The sequence below is a fragment of the Aotus nancymaae genome, unplaced genomic scaffold, assembly GCF_030222135.1.
Source record: "Aotus nancymaae isolate 86718 unplaced genomic scaffold, 86718_ANA_hifiasm-v0.15.2.pri h1tg000016l, whole genome shotgun sequence".
Taxonomy (NCBI): Eukaryota; Metazoa; Chordata; class Mammalia; order Primates; family Aotidae; genus Aotus; species Aotus nancymaae.
The window spans coordinates 8,442,285-8,459,972 of NW_026988428.1; the positions used below are offsets into that span (position 1 = coordinate 8,442,285).

The window sequence follows — 17,688 nt, forward strand, 5'->3', positions numbered from 1 at the left end:
GGCTGGATAAATAAAATGTGATATATACATGCAGTGAAATAGCGTTATGTTGCCTCCACTTTTGCTGCAGTCATTTCGAAGCCTACTATGGAAGTGGCATCCCATCACTTCTATTGTAATCTATTCCCTGGAAATAAGTCACTTAGTCCAGCCCACACTGAAGGGGCACGGTAGGACAGAGGTATCAAAGAATTTATGGGCGTATCTCTAAAAAGATAGCAGACACCTCAGCTAATTTTAGTATTTGCACCCAATTCTTTGCATAGTGTGGTCTCAGTCATTAACTCTCTTGATGGATTTGTAAAATCCTGAGTTTAAGAACCTTTCACCCAGGCATGGTGGCTCACGCTTGTAAGCCTAGCACTTTGGGAGGCTGAGGTGGGCAGATTGCTTGAGCATAGGAGTTCGAGACCAACCTGGGTAACATGGCAAAACCACATCACTACTAAAAATTCAAAACTTAGCCGGGTATGGTGGCATGCACCTATCGTCCCAGTTACTTGGAAAGCTGAGGTGGTAGGATGGCTTAAGCCCAGGAGGCAGAGGTTGCAGTGAACCAGGATCACGCCAGTGTACTCCTGTCTGGGTGACAGAGCCAGAGCCTATATAAAATAAAATAAAATGAAATAAAAAGAGTCTTTCCAGGAACTATACCCTAAGTAACCCCTACCAAGTATAGTGCTGAAAATGGGCAAAACAGAAAAATGGCATGACTTATAAATATTGCCCTAACAAGGTTTATTTTGGCACAACAGGCATTGTAGATACAAACCTGATTTTTACGCTGCTCTTAGGCCTGGGTTTCCCAGCAGCAGGAGTGAGAATAGACCTGCCTCATGTGTTATTCTCCTGCATGTAGTGGGTGCTATTTCAGTAGTGGTAGTGGCTGTGGCATATGTATTTAGAGCATATTCAGAGTTATTCCTGCTGGAGTCTGTCTTTATATGGAGTTGACAGAAGGCTTAGTATGTAATGACAAAAATAACAACAAAAAAGAATAATCCCCCAAATGATTATCCTTTTTATTAATTCCATCACCATTCTTATTTCTTTCTTTCAAGATTAGCACCACAAAGCTAAACTCTTTTGCCTTTTTAATTTATTATACTAGTTCAATTTTGTATTTTGTGATGAATGTAAGGAATTTGGAAGTGGTTTGTGAAGATGAAGGCAGGAAGGATGAGAAAAAAGCAATTGCTTCATGCCAATTACACCAGGAAATAGTGGAGGTGCCATTCCTCTGGCATTTCTGCCCATTTTTCTTCATTACTATAATGGCGGCCACTCTCCTCATTACCAACACATTTCTCTTCATTACCAGTGTGGTGATGGCAGGGGATGATGAGTGCTATTTACAACTAGCATTCTGTGAAAGGCCCAGCAGATGAATAATAACTATTCACACAGATATGGGGAGGCCAAAAAAGGCAAATGGTTAAAGTGAGGCCTCTGTGTTTCAGGAAGGCAGGGAGGTGATTCCTTTGAAGAAAGAGGGGGCTCATATTCCTCAATGAGGGGACTGCCTTACAGAGCTGGGTTGGAACAATCCAGGCACTTGAGTGTGTTATCATAAGAACTGGCCAGAAATCAGTGATGTATTTAATCTTTAAACATGTGTATATTCATAAATATAGACACATCATGTTGGTTCTGTTTCTCTCGAGAATTCTGACTAATGCAGGTAGATGGATGGATACATAGATAGACAGATAGATAGAGACACACATACATATGTAGCTACATAGATGGATAGATGATTGTTTTTATCTATCTATATGGAGAGAGAGAGAGAGAGAGAGAGAGAGAGAGAGATTTATTTTAAGGAATTGGCTCACATGATTGGGAGGCTTGGCAAGTCCACAATCTGATGGGGGATGCCAGCAGGCTGGAGACTCAGGGAAGAGTTGCAGTTGGAATCCAAAGGCTGTGTACTGATTGAATTCCTTCTTACTTGAAGGAGATCAGTCTTTGTTCTATTCAACCCTTCAACTGATTGAGTGAGGTACACCCCCATTATAAAGTTTAATCTGCTTTTCTCAAAGTCTACCATTTTAGATGTTAATCTCATCCAAAAAGCACCTTCCCAAAAATATTCAATATGGTGTTTCATTATTCTGAGCACCATGGTACAGTCAAATTGACATGTAAAATTAACAGTCACACTATCTATCTATCTGTCTATCAATCTATCATCTATCTGTAAATCTAGACTAAAAGGATATAAAGAACTTGCAAACCACACATAAAGATGCTAAATTGGATTCTTACCTAATGACAAGTCTTTGAACTGGGCTATTGGGATTCTTTGTGGGGTGCGGCCAGTGGCGGCTAGCCAGGAATGGAGTTCTGCCTTTCATCAGGCATGCTTCCAGACGCTTGAATTGAGGGCAGTAATGACTCCAAGGGCAGGAGAGGATCTGTAAGTGGGTTTGGAGGAGAGGCACAGTGTAGATATTATTGAAAAGTGAGGTGAATTATTTATGAAAGGGCACTTTTCAATTTCACTATCTAATTGCTACCTTTGCTTTGACGTTCTCGCTAGCAATGGCTCTCACCCTTGTCCCACGGCTCCCCTGCCCAACTCAACAAGGTGTTGAAATAGGCTGCGGAAGTTCCCAGCCAGGCAAGTAGAAGCAAGTCAGCTTCCCAGAGATGGGCTCATGGGCAGGACTCTACTTAACCCCTGTGGGCCTGGAGCATTTGGGAAAGAGGCCCTGGGAAAAGGTTTCCACTAGAAGGGCATTGTCATTTGCCAAACTCTGACGGTGTGTGCAGCCTGTTAAGAATGATAGAGGCGGTATTCCAGCACAGCAGGCTTTCAATATGAGACAGAGGGATGAAAAGAATACAATATGAAAGCAGCAGGTGAGAATGGATGTATCACACAGGGAAAAGATGTTAGAGGAATATTGAGGTATATTAATTCTCCCCAGGTCCCCTCAAATTCAGTAGCTTTAGTGAAAGCAAAGATATGCTCTTGAACTAGGCCCAGGCTTCTAACAAGTGCCACAGCACCATCTGCTTTGTAGCAAAAGGCATGGGAGGTGGGAAAGACAGACCTGCATGGTATCCGATGATAATTTCTTTAATCATCTCTATTTCCTCAGGAGCCCTCACAAGCTGTTGTATGCAGAGAAGCTCAGGGAATTTGATGTTTCCCAAATGATACTTCTCCAGGGTTAGGTGACTTCTAAGGGCAAGACAGCATTTTGCCCAGTGGCCTTTGGGATAATCTGCACATGTTTAAGGGCTTGAAACAAGCAACAGAAGCAACTACTTTGCACCTAGCAAATTTTTCCTAACAGGGTCAGGAGAGGCTTCTGAACTTAATAGTGGCAAAGTGATGGACTCTGTCCTTGAAAAATCATTCACTGTTGAGAAAGGGCATGGTCTTGTACATTCACACCTTTCTCACTATAACTTCAATGAAGCAAGAACAAATAAAAGGTAAACATCCTTTAGGGTGTAAACCACCTATATTCCTGAGACATAGAATGTGGGGATTTCCTTAAATAACTAGGTATAGCCTTTTGGCTTGGGTCCTTTGATTTATTTTTCTTATTGCTGGAGCAACTTGCTATTTTCCTAAACCAATTTCCCAAACCCTTGAGCAGAGCATGTTATGGCAGTCTCCCCTATCTGGACCCAACTAGCTTGAAGCCACCTGGACTTTGCCCTAACTTGGCACCAGACATCCATTTGGAAAATTTGGGCCAGCTGATCTTGCCATGCTTCTTCCTGTTATCCCTGGGTAACCTTCTCCAGTTTCAGAATGTCAACTACCCACTGCAGTCTGATGAATTCCAAATCTATGTCGTTAGCCTCAAGCTCTCTTCTGAGCCTCAGCCTAGACTTCTCAACCTGAATGTACACTGGACACCTCAAACAACATGTTCCAAACTGAAGTCAACATCTTAGCCTACAACCTGGTCTCTCTTTGATTTTCTAGTTTTGTTAGTGGTGATACCTTCACCGATCACTGGAACTGGTTACCTTTTACTTTTCCATCTCCACCCACCCTCACACAGATCCAATCTATCACCAAGTTGTGCTGATTTTACATTCTAATTAGTTTTCTTTAAATGTATCTCTTTCCTTTCATTTCTACCTGCTGCTATTACCATAATCCAAGCTCTTAGAATCATTCTGGTTTGCCCATAACTAGTCCCTCTGCCTTCTGCCTTAACCAGTTAAGACTGTGCATGACAGCTTGAATAATCTATCTAAAATGCTTAAAGTCTTTGAAAACTCCCCATCATTTAGAAAACTAAACACTAAACTAATTATCCAGCCCCGCTTTCACTGCCGTCTCCAATGTTACCTCCCAATAACTCCCTCTTTCCCTTTATAATACTTGTAATACTCTTTTAATTTCCCACGTGTGCTTCCAGCCCTATGCCTCTGCAGGAGTTATTCCTTCAATCTGGAGCGTTCATCCTACCCGTCTTCACAGGCTAATTATGTCTGACTCATCTTCTAATACTCAGCTAAAGCATTATCTCTTCCAGGAAACCTCTTGTGAACTCCCAGAACAGAACAAGTACCATTCCTCTCTATTATTCTCCATAACATTATGTAGATATCTCTGTTATTATCCCCTTTGTTTATTTTCCTCACTGGATTTTAAAACTTTTTTTTCATCTTTGCCCTTAAAGTACCTAGAATAGAAACTAAAATAGATGCTCAATTTTTTTTTTCACTGAATTCCTATGTCTTTATCTCTTTGGACCCTCATCTATGGAATATTGATTCTACCAGCAAATTTCTTTGATTCAAAGATGCCATAATATATCTAAACATTTTTTAAAGTATCTAAAAGCTTCCAAGGGTTTAAATATTTTCTTTTTCTTTCTTTTTTTTTTTGCGACAAAGTCTCACTCTGTCACCCAGGCTGGAGTACAGTGGCATGCTCTCAGCTCACTGCAACCTCCGCCTCCCAGGTTCAAGCGATTCTCGTTCTTCAGCCTTCTGAGTACCTGGGATTATAGGCACAAGACCACCACACCAAACTAATTTTTGTATTTTTAGTAGAGTATTTTTGATTTTAGTTTCACCGTGTTGGTCAGGCTGGTCTTGAACTCCTGACCTCAGATGATCCTCCCACATTGGCCTCCCATAGTGCTGGGATTACAGATATGAGCCACCATGCCCGGCTGAATATCATTACTCTTGAAGGCCCACATCTTCTCTATAACCTGCAACACCTAGTTCTCCAAAACCACAGACCTCTTGGAAATGTGACTTATGGGCCAGGTGTCTTCTGAGGTGCATGTTTCCAGTGACTGACATTGTGGCCTTACTTTCTTGGCTGCAGTTTTGGGAGTCCTCGGACAATCACAACATTAAACAAGCCAGAGCAAGCTAGCAAAATAGCATCTCATGTTAGAGACACAACACAGGCATTGCTGGAACACAAGGAGGTCTCTAGAGAATAAGTAAGATTCAGGCAGGGATTCTCTGCCACTTTGCCTAATTAGAAATAAATGCCTGGCATTTCATTATCTCAATTAAATCTTTTTGTTCACCTGCTGGATGCATCACACCATTGAAGATATCATTGAGGTTAAAATATCAATCTCTGTCTGTATGTCAAGGCTGGGCATGATGGCTCACGCCTGTAATCCCAACACTTTGAAAGACTGAGGCAGTGGATCAGTTGAGGTCAGGAGTTTGAGACCAGCCTGGAAAACATGGTGAAACCCTGCCTCTTCTAACAAAAATACAAAAATTAGTCAGTTATGATGGCACACACCTGTAATCCCAGCTACTCGGGAGGCTGAGGCAGGAGAATAGCTTGAACCCAGGAGGAAGAGTTGCAGTGAGCCAAGATCACACCACTGTACTCCAGCCTGGGCAACAGAGACTCTATCTGAAAATAAAAATTAAAAAAATAAAATAAAAGGATATAGTAGTCAAAGCAAGGAATTTTAAAGATGCAAATTTTCTTGGAAGCATTATCTAAATACACATAGATTATGTTGTGTTTCTGTTTTAAAATTCTTCCCATCTCTCCTGGTCACATTCGGGATCAAAATCTTATGACACAATGTACCTGAGAGGCATTTCAGCATAGAAGATAAGGATATGTATCCTAGCACCAGACTGGGTTGAGTTTCCAGGTCAGACTAAATAAATCAACACCCCATCTTTCAGTTTCCTCATCTGTAAAATGGAAACAATAAAATAATAGTATTTACTTCACAGGTATTGTGAAGATGAAAGCAAAGATATGGCAAGAGCTTAGAAGAGTGCCTGGCACATAGTAAGTATTCAGTACAATTCAACTATTGCTGTTTGATATAAGACATGCTCCTTTCTCCATCTGCATTTCTCCATATACTTCAGCTAGATTGAACTTGAAGTTCCTCCCTATTGCATCATTTTCACGTTGCTTTGCACCTGCTGCTAGGAAAGTTTTTGCTTTCTTTTGGCTAATTCCTACCACTCCCTCCTCCCCCTGCCCCATCAGTCTCTATCAAGGGAACTTCTCATGTATCCACATAGATCTCTGTGCTTCCTGCTCCCACTGTCTGTCCTGAAGTTCCTCTACATGTGTGTCTCCCACACTGTACTCTAAAGCCCTCAGTAGGAAGGACTTTTTTCCTTTTATTTCCTAGTGTATACACAAGTATTGGCAAATAAGACACTCTCAAATGTATCTACTAAATGAGCCACAGACTGACTACATGCCAAACACATGTGAAAAGTGAAGATAAAAAGTATCTAATAACCAAATGGGAAAATATCAATCTAAATAAGTATTGTTATCTTCAGTGCTTATAGCATATGCTTTTGAATAGCCAATGATTCATATGTGGCCTTAAGAGGATGAATTTAATTTTTTGGCAACCCTCAAAAGGAAACTAAAATCAGGTTTTTGATAAAGATGAGCAATCAAACTGGTTAATACCACTTTAGAACAAAAATAGATACAGCTGGATAAATAAAACTGTACATCAGTAGAATGAAATACTATTCAGTGACTAAAATAAATTAGCTCTCAGGCCATGAGAAACCATAGAGGAAGCTTAAATGCATATTGCTAAGTGAAAAAAAACTGTCTAAAAAGGCTACATACTGTGTGATTCTAATGATATGACATTCCAGAAAAGACAAAACTATAGAGACAGGAAAAAGATCAGTGGTTCCCAGGGATGGAGGAACAAACAGGAAAGGGATGAATAGGTGACACACAGGGCATTTTTAGGTGGCAAAACTGTCTTGTATTCAAGACTGTATGCATGACATTCTACATTTGTCCAAACCCATGAAACTGTACAACATAAAGAGTGAACCCAAATTTAATTATAAACTTTAGGCTGGGAGCGGTGGCTCATGCCTGTAATCCCAACACCTTGGGAGGCCAAGGCAGGTGGATCACTTGAGGTCAGGAGTTCGAAATCAGCCTGGCCAATATGATGAAACCCCATCTCTACTAAAATACAAAAATTAGCTGGGCATGGTGGCGCATGCCTGTAATCCCAGCTACTCAGGAGGCTGAGGCAGGAGAATTGCCTGAACCCAGGAGGTGGAGGTTGCGGTGAGCCAAGATCGCGCCATTGCACTCCAGCCTGGGTAACAAGAGCGAAACTCCGTCTCAAAAAAAAAATAATAATAATAATAGGGGCAACTGGGGTTGGTAAGAAGGAATATATGGAAACTCTTCGTACATTCTGCTCAATTTTTTCTGTAAACCTAGAGCTGCTCTAAAAAATAATGTCTAGTAATTAAAAAAAAAAATAGATACAGCTACCAAAAAAGAGTCTGATAATTTCCTTGTATGGTCCTCAGGCCATTTCCAATAGCAATTTCAAATGAAAAATTCCACAGGAGTTTTCAGCAATGACAGCATCAATTTTATAATAACAATAGTTAACATTTATTGAGCACTTACTATATCCCCGTCACTTTTCAAAATGCCTCACATGTGTTAACTAATTGAATCCTTGTGACAACTGTGTGGGTAGGGACTATTATTATTCTCATTTTGCAGATAAGGAATCAAAGGCACAGAGAGTTGAATCACATTGCTAATGATTGCAAGGTCAAGAGGTAGCACTGACTTGAAACCCTCACAACATAACCTAGATTCCAGATTTTTAACTGCTGTGCTATTCTGACAATTAATCCAAGTAGAATTTCAAGCAAAAGATTTTGAACGACTAATGCTTATTGGGTTATACATTATAATGTGTTTGGCTGAAAGTTACAGAATGCATATATATATATTTTTAAACAGTCTCACTCTGTCACTCAGGCTGAAGTGCAGTGGCACAATCTCAGCTCTCCGCAGCCTCCATCTTCCAGGCTCAAATGATCCTCCCATCTCAGCCTCCCAAGTAGCTGGTATTACAGATGTATGCCACCATGCTCAGCTAGTTATTTTAAACTTTTTTTGTAGAGGTCACATCTCACTGTATTGCCCAGACTGGTCTTGAATTTCTGGGCTCAAGCAATCCTCCTGCTTTGGTCTCTCAAAGTGCAGACATTACAGGCATAAGCCCCTGCGCCTGGCTCAGAATACATAACTTATGTTGGGCTAAAACATGCAAACATTCATTATCTCACTTAAAAATAAGTCCAGGGCTGATAGTTCCTGGGTTATTTCCAGTGACTTTGGGTTGGCATTGCTGAGACTTTTTGGCCTAACTCTCGTGGTCGCAGGATGGCTGAGGAATTCTAAGCATCATCTCTCCCATGATAGTATACAAAGTATCTACCTTCCTTTTATGAAACACAACATCTCCCAGGAGTTTAACTGGGTCACATGGCCACCTCCAATGAAAAGTCAGAAAAGTCAGTAGCTGGCAAAGGAGACCAGCATTTTAAGCTGGCTATGTTGCTCCTGAAGAGGGTTCTGCTAACACTAAGGATGGGCAGATGGTTTTGAGGTGTGCATTGAAAGTGTCTGCCACAACGTCCTTAAAAGAAAACCAACCAGCACTGCTTTATCTTAGCATCTTGAGTAAGAGCACAAGGATGGTTGCTTAAGATGCATCATTTCTCTACTTTTATATATTCCAACATGCCAAGGAATATAACACATTCCTATCTGTAACAGTGGCTCCCTATGGCAGTCATTCGTGGGAGCCTGTTCAAATCTCTGAGTTGAGGACTTGAGAATTGGGGGAAAAGTCATAATCCAGACAATGAGACAGGGTCCTACATAAAGCAGACAAATTCCTTTTTTCTTATTTGCTGTAAGACTCCCATTGAAATCTGACATATTTTTATGCATCAGTTTCTTTAATTATGAAATGGTGATAAATCTATGATTGTAGACATGTAGAGGGGCATATGATATATAATCAAATCATAGTATTATTTTAGAAGCAAGCATTTTCGTTTATTAGATCATCCAAACAAATAGGATACACATTTTTAAGTTCCATAAGCATAGATGTTTTTTAAAAAATCTAAAACCTGGCCGGGCATGGTGACTCACACCTGCATGGTGGCTCACACCAGCACTTTGCGAGGCCGAGGTGAGTGGATCACTTGAGCTCAGGGGTTTGAGACTAGCTTGGCCAACACGGTGAAACCCCATCTCTACAAAACAACATACAAAAATTAGCTGGGAGTGATGGTGCATGCCTGTAGTCCCAGCTACTTGGGAGGCTGAGGCACGAGAATTGCTTGACCCCAGGAGGCAGAGGTTGCAGTGAGCTGAGATCGTGTCACTGTATTTCAGCCTGGGTGACAGAACAAGATTCTGTCTCAAAAAAAAAAATTAGTTAATTAATTAAAATTTAAAAATCTAAAACTTGTCAATTCCAATCTAAGTATAAAATTCTAATGTGTTCCACATTATGCCAGAAAGCTTAAATACCTGGATTTTCTGTAGAAGAATGATTTGAAATTTCATTTCTATGAAACCAAAACAGTGATTGAAAAGAAAATGTTAGGTCTATCTGAGTGAATTACAAGTATATTTAAAGCCAGTTAGAATTTTTTTATTTTTGCCTTAGCAGAGGTAGTCTAAGTCTACTTCTTTCCATTTGGTTGGGATGTCAAACATCCCTACTATAAGCTCATGCCTTATGTAGGTCAGAGCCCTTTAAAAACACGTAAGGATTTATATTGAATGCTATGGGAAGATGGCTGTGGTTTAAAGATAATCCTTCTATTGATCTACACGCTGTACTATAGCTATGGCTTGCCTTAATATGATTAAGTTCATGATCACATTCCTTGGAAACAGAGTATGATGGCAGATCATTTAGATCGACTCAATGGAAGTGGTAAAATAAAATCACAAACTATTAGAGCTGGGAAAAATCTTAGCAAACACCTGGTCAATATTCAATGTAGATGTCCCCTCTTAATATCTTCTGTTGATCTCTTCAAGGATGAAGAACTCCCTTCTTTCAGAGGTAGTTCACTCTCTTTTTAAATATTAATAGTTATTAGAAACTTCTTCCTCATCTGAAATGATGTTAATCCTGTTTTCTGATGCTCATGTGATTAATTCTCTTACCTAGCTCACCAATTTTTAGTTACCTTTTCAATTTAACCACTCCAATTCTTTCCAGTATTCATATAATGTGGTTTTCCTGCTCCTCACTATCATTTTTATTTTTCATTACAACTATTCTGATTCCTCAACATATCCCTCCTACAGCATGCACACGTACTTATGCTGGTAATGTTTCTTTCCATTATTCTCCTGGGGCAAGAAAAGGGGTGTTTAATGTTAGAAAATTTAACAACTAACTGTCAAAAGTTTATGAATATATAAAATTAGCTACATATTCTACATGATAAAACCTAAGAAAGTAGCTATATAAATAGTGAAATATAAGCCACTTACTTATTTGTTCTCAATCACTGTAAAAATAGAATTTTCCAGAAACACAATAAGAGAGAAACAAAGAAGGAATTAAAAAATAATTTTGTACACCATACCTTAAAAAAACTTGCCACTATTTTCTCTAAGAAATCTGGCTACATTTTAGTCATTCTATACCTATGGTCCCTAAACTGAACCCAAAGCCCAGTGTGGATTAATGAGCTGAGAATATAGTGCAAATGTTATTTCTTGTACTAGAAACTCAGTAACAGTGATTCTCAAGTGTGGTTCATGGATCTAACCTTTTTAAAAATGGAGATTCCTAGGGCCCACTCTTAGAAATAAAGCTGGGATAATGCCAGAAAAAAACTACAGAGTGATGTGTGTGTGCATTCATGTGTATGGATGCATGTGCTTCATTCTCCAAGTGATTCTGAAACATACTGAAGTTTAAGAATCATTGCTTTCATCTTTTCATGCAGTCCAAAACTCCATTGGAATTTTGAAAACAATTTAATGTTGTCTCAAACTGATCAACAGTTAACCAACCCCTGTCTTTCCTGTAAATCCAGCTAAACCAGGTTTCTGTCTACTCCTACTAGACTTAGGAGGCTTTTTTTTTATCCTAAGCTCAAAACTTTGTTTTTATCCTTTTACATTCCATCTGCTAATCTGTGACACTACTTCTAGACTTCTCTATATTATAAATCTTAAATCTGCCATATAAGACCTTAACTAAGGTGTACGTACTAATTTAATCATTAAATCCAATATCCCTGCAGAGTTTTCATCTAAATTTCTGATTAAAATGATTAGAACTGAATCAAGCCCAGAGTCCAGCTTTCCCCCACTCCCCATTATCATGGATTTACCCATATAGCAAGTCTATGATTTTTTAAAATAACAAATCAGTTAATACATAGGCACAAGGATTAATTTTTAAAAAATGAGATCATATCATGCTCCAAATTGAAATTCTCTATTGAATTCACTTTGTATTCACTAGGCCTTTGTATTCACTAGAGCCTTCAACACTGCACTGACCTGGCCTCCTGGACTTCATCTGCCTCTTTACTGTTCTACCAGCATGTCAACCTCATCTCCAGCCTCAGGTCTTCCTATACCTGCTAGTTCTTTGTTCTAGAATGCTCTTACATCAGATCCCCTCATGGCTGCTTCTGTCTTAATAGTCAGGTCTCTGGTCAATGTCAACACCTCAAACAGGCTTCCCTTCCCACTCTAGATAATGTGCATGCTTATTTTTATTTAACATCTGTAATTATCTTTATTTGTTTAGTTATGAAATTTCATGATTGCAGAATATTATCTTGTTTGTCACTGTATCTCCAGCACTGAGGAGAGTACTTGGATTACAAGAAGTGCTCAATAATCATTTTTGAATAAATGAAAAAATACAGAACCATTTTGCTTATTTGCAATAATTCATTAATCAGCCTCCTTTGGCTATAATTATTCAATTAGCTACCAGTCTTCCCCACGTGTCCATGTTAAGCACATCATGAAAGACTTTACCAATTCTGATTCTTGATGCTAATATCCATGTGTGACATAACTGTGATAATTTCCTGATATATATGTGGCAGTCCAAAAAAGAAATCAGGTTAATTTGATAGAATGCTTTCTTAATGAACCCACTTTGGTTCTTTGTGATCATTTTGGAATTTTATAATCTGAGACTTGCCATGAATTTACATCAATGACACTGGTTTTTAGCCTCTTGATTCCTCCTCCTTTACACATGAGGAGACCTTTCAAAAATCCTGGTTTTTGTCTATCACCAGTTTCCTTCTACCCCTCTCATACTTAATGATTCCCAAAAGGTGATATGCAGGGACCTGCAGTCACAGTCACTGTTCTTAGTGTGATGCAGGTGGCAAAGCATATGTTTGTGGGTCAGTGTATGGGCTTCAGGTCGGTGCTTCACAAACCACAATGTACATAAGAATCACCTGGAGATCTTACTGAAATGCAGACTCTGATTCCATAGGCCAAGATTCCACATTTCCAACGTGTGGCCGGGCAATAACAATGCTGCTGACCTGTGGCCACCCACTGGCTAGAAGGCTCCAGAGTCAGAAGGTCTGGTCTCAAATCCCAGCCTTGCCATGGGCAAGCTATTTAACTCCCTGGGTCTCAGTTTTTTCTTCTGAAAAATGGGGATAATAGCATCTACTTTCTAGGCATTTTTTCCCTAATTGGCATAGAGAATATATATATCAGGCACTTAAAGCCCATGTGTCCGATAACCAAATTTGCCATGATTATTACTATCTTGGAATGAAATTTGTTTAGACTTGAGCTCACAAAGTGGTCATGTACTTTCTTATCTGCACATCTATCTCCTGCTTTTGTTCCCTTTTTAAACTGAGCTTCTGTTTTTTATATTTCCCCGTTTAGTGCTTTTTGACGGCAAAAAGGAAATCATGTAGGAATGAATAATTTTTACTTGCTTTTGTCACAGATGAACAATGTGTCACTCCAAGTAATCAGCTTATCTTTTCATGTTTTTCTTATTTCAAATATACTCTGAAATATCCTACTTAATATTCTTGGTGTTTTGGTAAGCTTCAGTTTATTATTCTGACACTATTCGATGTCAGGAGTCTGTTTAACAACAATAACAGAATCATTTTGCATTAGTTATTGAGCATAGCTAAGTGATTCATTCAAATGAGGCTTTGTGACCTAAGTAAATGAGAGCTTCTCACACTCAGTCTTGCTTTTCAATTGAGGAGGACAAGATGATAACAGGTGAGCTTTCAATTACTGCCGATGTGGGGCAAGCAGGATGGGTTGTGTAGTTTATTATCAGTTTTCCAAGCACTCACCACACCTTTGTTTAAAGATAATTTATAAAATTGGAATGGTGATGAATGGGATAATTGCTGGGGTGCAAATTACATCAATTTCTACAAACTTGTTGCCAAATTTCAGCTTATTTGCATATAAAAACTTAGAGTTGTAATGTCACCAACATGCCTGATAAATCACATGCTATGTTAAGTATTATAAAAATTAAAATGATAAGCCTGCACTTCTCACAAGAAAGCCATCATTAGACTATACAATAAATTAGAAATGAGCCACACCTTGGCCAGTGGCTGAACACGGGCAGAACCCAGGGCAAACCATGGTGCATGAACTTTAATGACAACTTGCATTTGCATTTCATATAAGAAATTATCTTCCCACACATTTTCTTTATTTTTCTCAGTGAAATGTCAAGTAATCTCACAGAAACACTTTTTCTCTTTTTCCCACGTTTGTAGTGGTGGTCAATAGATTGGGCTCTTACATCCTGATTGTATTGGGTCTTCCATGAAACAGATGATAATATGGGATAAAACATTCAAGAATATTTTTTAGGGAAAATGCTGGTGTTGGAGAAGATGGGAGAGGAAGCTGGAAAAGGCTGGGCAGTCATCATCAGTGAGGCACTTTTGATCCCAGGTGAAGGAGGGCGGGAGGGAAGAAGGTTGGGTTGAAGTGTTCTAGACTATAGTAAAGTTCAGGAGAGGAGATTTGGCAAGGATCTTGAGGATTTCTTAAAACAAAATTAGCTATCAGAGGACCCCGTATTATGCATGAACAAACTTATTATAGTCTTCTCAGCAATGGGTTTCAGTGAGCAGTAGCTGGGTCCCTTCATCAATACTGCATCCTGTAGCTGGAAGTCTACGAGGCATAATCTCAAAGGTGGCCCTTGGTTTCAATCCTAGCTCTGCCACTAATTGGCTATTATTTTAGCAAGTTACTCTGCCTCTCTTTAAACCTCCTCTTCTTCATTTGTAAAATGGTAATGCTAGTACAACCTTCCCTATTGTGGGGATTCAATAGATAAAGAATATATTGTTTTTTTCTGGGGCACCTGGGTCCTCACTGTACCAACTGCTTTCAACTGATTGATCTGTGTTTGGCCTGAAGTCCTGGGCTGAAATTCATAGACGTTGTGTGCTACAAGTAAATGCTTACTAATCTCATTCATCAGAAAGCATCTGAAATATTTTATCTTTTGACTTTTGCGTATACATTTCTCTTTTTAAAAATGAAAGAAATAAACTTACAAAGAACAAAGATATAATAGACTGGAAACAAAATAGAGCCTCAGGAACATGTGGCACTATACCAGAAAATCTAACATTTGTGTAACTGGGGTGCCGGAGGAAGAGGAGAAAAAGTTTGGGGCTGCAAAAGTACCAGATATAGTGGCTGAAAACTTCCAAAATTTTCCAAAAGATATAACCTATGGCATCAAGAAGCTGGGTTAACCCCAAATAGGATAAACCCAAAGAAATCTATATCAAGGGATATCATAATCAAACTTCCAAATATTAAAAACTAGGAAGAAGTCTTGAAAGCAGTGGCAGAGAAACAATAACTTACCTATGGAAGAAAACAACTCAAATGACAGTGGACTTCTTATCAGAAAGCATGACAGAAGGAAGTGGTACAATACTTTTCAAGTGCTGAAAGAAAAGAACTGTCAAAGCAGAATTCTGTATCTAGTGAAAATTTCCTTAGAAATGAAAGGGAAATCAAGAAATTTTCAGATAAAGGAAAACTAAGATAATTTTTTTTTTTTTTTTTTTTTTTTTACCAGCAGGCCTTCTCTAAAAGAATGGCAAAAGGAAGTTCTCTAACCAAAAAAGAAATAATAAAATATAGACCTTAGAATGTTAGGAAGAAAGAGAAAACATGAGAAATATTTATTCATAAAATTCGTGCCATGAGCAAAAATATGGTTAAAGACAATGGATTGCTTCTTTTCTTGAGTCTTCTAAATTAAGTTTGATGGTTGAAGCAAAAATTATAATAGCATCTTATGTGGTTCTAAATGTATACTGAGAAAATATTTAAAATAGTTATATTTTAAACAGGTAATAAAGGACATACAGATCAGAAAAGAAGAATTAGCACTTCCCCTGTTTCCAAATGACATGATTTCCTGTGTAAAAAATGCCATGGAATCTAAGCAAATAAACAAACAAAACAATGAAAGATTCTACTAGAACTAATAAGTGAGTTTAACAAGGTTGCAGAATACAAAAAAAGCACACATGAAAAACATTGTATTTCTATATACTAATAATGAACTTATGAATGCCAAAATGAAAATACAGTATCTATGATAAAAAATATACTTATGTATACAGAAGTTATGTGTTAAAAAAAAACAAAGTGCTGATGAAAGAAATCAAATAACTAATTAAATGGAGAGACATACCATATTTATGCATTGAAATATTTGGCATAGTGAAGATGTCAGTTCTTGAAATTGATACACAGGTTTAATGCAATTCCTATCAAAATCCCAGCAAGAGTTTTGTAGATTGAGACAAGACTATTTCTAAAATGTATATGAACAAACATAGAAATTAAAATAGCTAAATCGATTTTGAAAAAGAAGAATAAACTGGGAGAAATCATCTCCCTGATTTTAAGACTTACTTTAAAGCTACAATAATTAAGACTGTAAGGTATTGGCAAAGGGCAAACACATAGATCAATGGAACAGACTAGAGGATAAAAACACAGACCCATACAAATATGCCCAATTGATTTTTGACAAAGGTGAAAAAGCAATTTAATAATGGAAAAATAGCATTTTCAACAAATGGTGCTGGAGTAATTGGACTTTCATGAGCAGAAATTCAATCTTGACCTAACTTTCACACTTTATACAAGAATTAACTCAAAATGGATAATGGACTTAAATGTAAAACACACACACAAAAACTCAAGTCTTAGACTTGACACCAAAAACAAAGTCCATAAAAGAAAATAAGAGGTAAATTAGATTTAATTAGACCTACTCAAAATTAAGCCTTTTTTTCTGTGAAAAACTCTGCTAAGAGGATGAAAAAACCAATTACAAACTTGAAGAAAGTAGCTGCAAACCACATAGTCAACAAAAGATTAGTATGTGGAATAGATAAAGAACTTTCAAAACTTAACAGTAAAACAGTCTAATTAGGAAACTGGCAAAAGATATGAAGAAACATTTTACTAAGAAGATACATAGAAGGAAATTAAGCACATGACAAAATCTTCAATATCATTAGCCTTTAAATGAAATCAAGACCTCATCGAGATGTCCCAACACACCTATTCCCTTATGTCACATGTAAACTCTTAGTTTAATATAGAAATAAAAGCATAGAACATTTTATAAGATATATAGCATATTATAAAAGACAAGTACATAAGCCAGCACTAAGCCTGTAGTGAGGGTGTACTTTTTGCCAGATACCCTATGTGCTTTATCTCAGTTTACCCTGACAATCCCTTGAGGCGGTAATGTAGAAGACATAACACAGGCTGGGCATGGTGGCTCACGCCTATAATCCCGACACATTAAGAGGCTGAGGCAAGTGGATTGTTGAGCTCAGGAATTTGAGACCAGCCTGGGCAACATGGTGAAACCCCATCTTTACAAAAAAATGCAAAAAATTAGCAGGGATGGTGGTGTGCACCTGTAGTCCCAGCTACTCCAGTGGCTGAGGTGGGAGGATCACCTAAGCCCAGGAGGTTGAGGGTATAGTGAGACATGATGGTACCACTGCACTCTAGTCTGAGTGATGAAGTAAGACCCTGACTCAAAAAAAAAAAAAAGAAAAAAAGACATGAGGCATTTAGAAGTATGAGGCGCTACGGGAGCTTATTTCAAGAGATTTCTGATCATAATACCAATACCATAATACCAATGTATAGGACCAGGGAAGAAAGATGCAGGAAATTCAAACAAAATCAGAAAAATTTATCACCTCTTGTAGTTGGATATTATAAACAAGGATGTATGCATCCTTGAGAACAGCACATGTCTTCTTGGAATAAATACGTGACAAAGACATTTCAGTTAGGACTTTGCTGTTAACTGC

The 17,688-nt window shown here is 38.3% G+C and overlaps 1 long non-coding RNA gene across 3 annotated transcripts in view; it reads right to left on the reverse strand.

The window, feature by feature from the left end:
* The window catches only part of LOC105728778 (uncharacterized), a 125,453-nt gene that overhangs the window by 94,239 nt on the left and 13,526 nt on the right, over positions 1-17,688 (reverse strand). For 2 of the 3 annotated variants that reach the window (XR_002479391.2, XR_010342947.1), the window contains exon 2: positions 2,269-2,417. This is a non-coding gene — a long non-coding RNA (uncharacterized LOC105728778). Of the gene's footprint in view, positions 1-2,268; positions 2,418-6,052; positions 6,154-17,688 lie in introns of those variants that run through there. The other variant, XR_010342946.1, reaches the window with a different exon arrangement.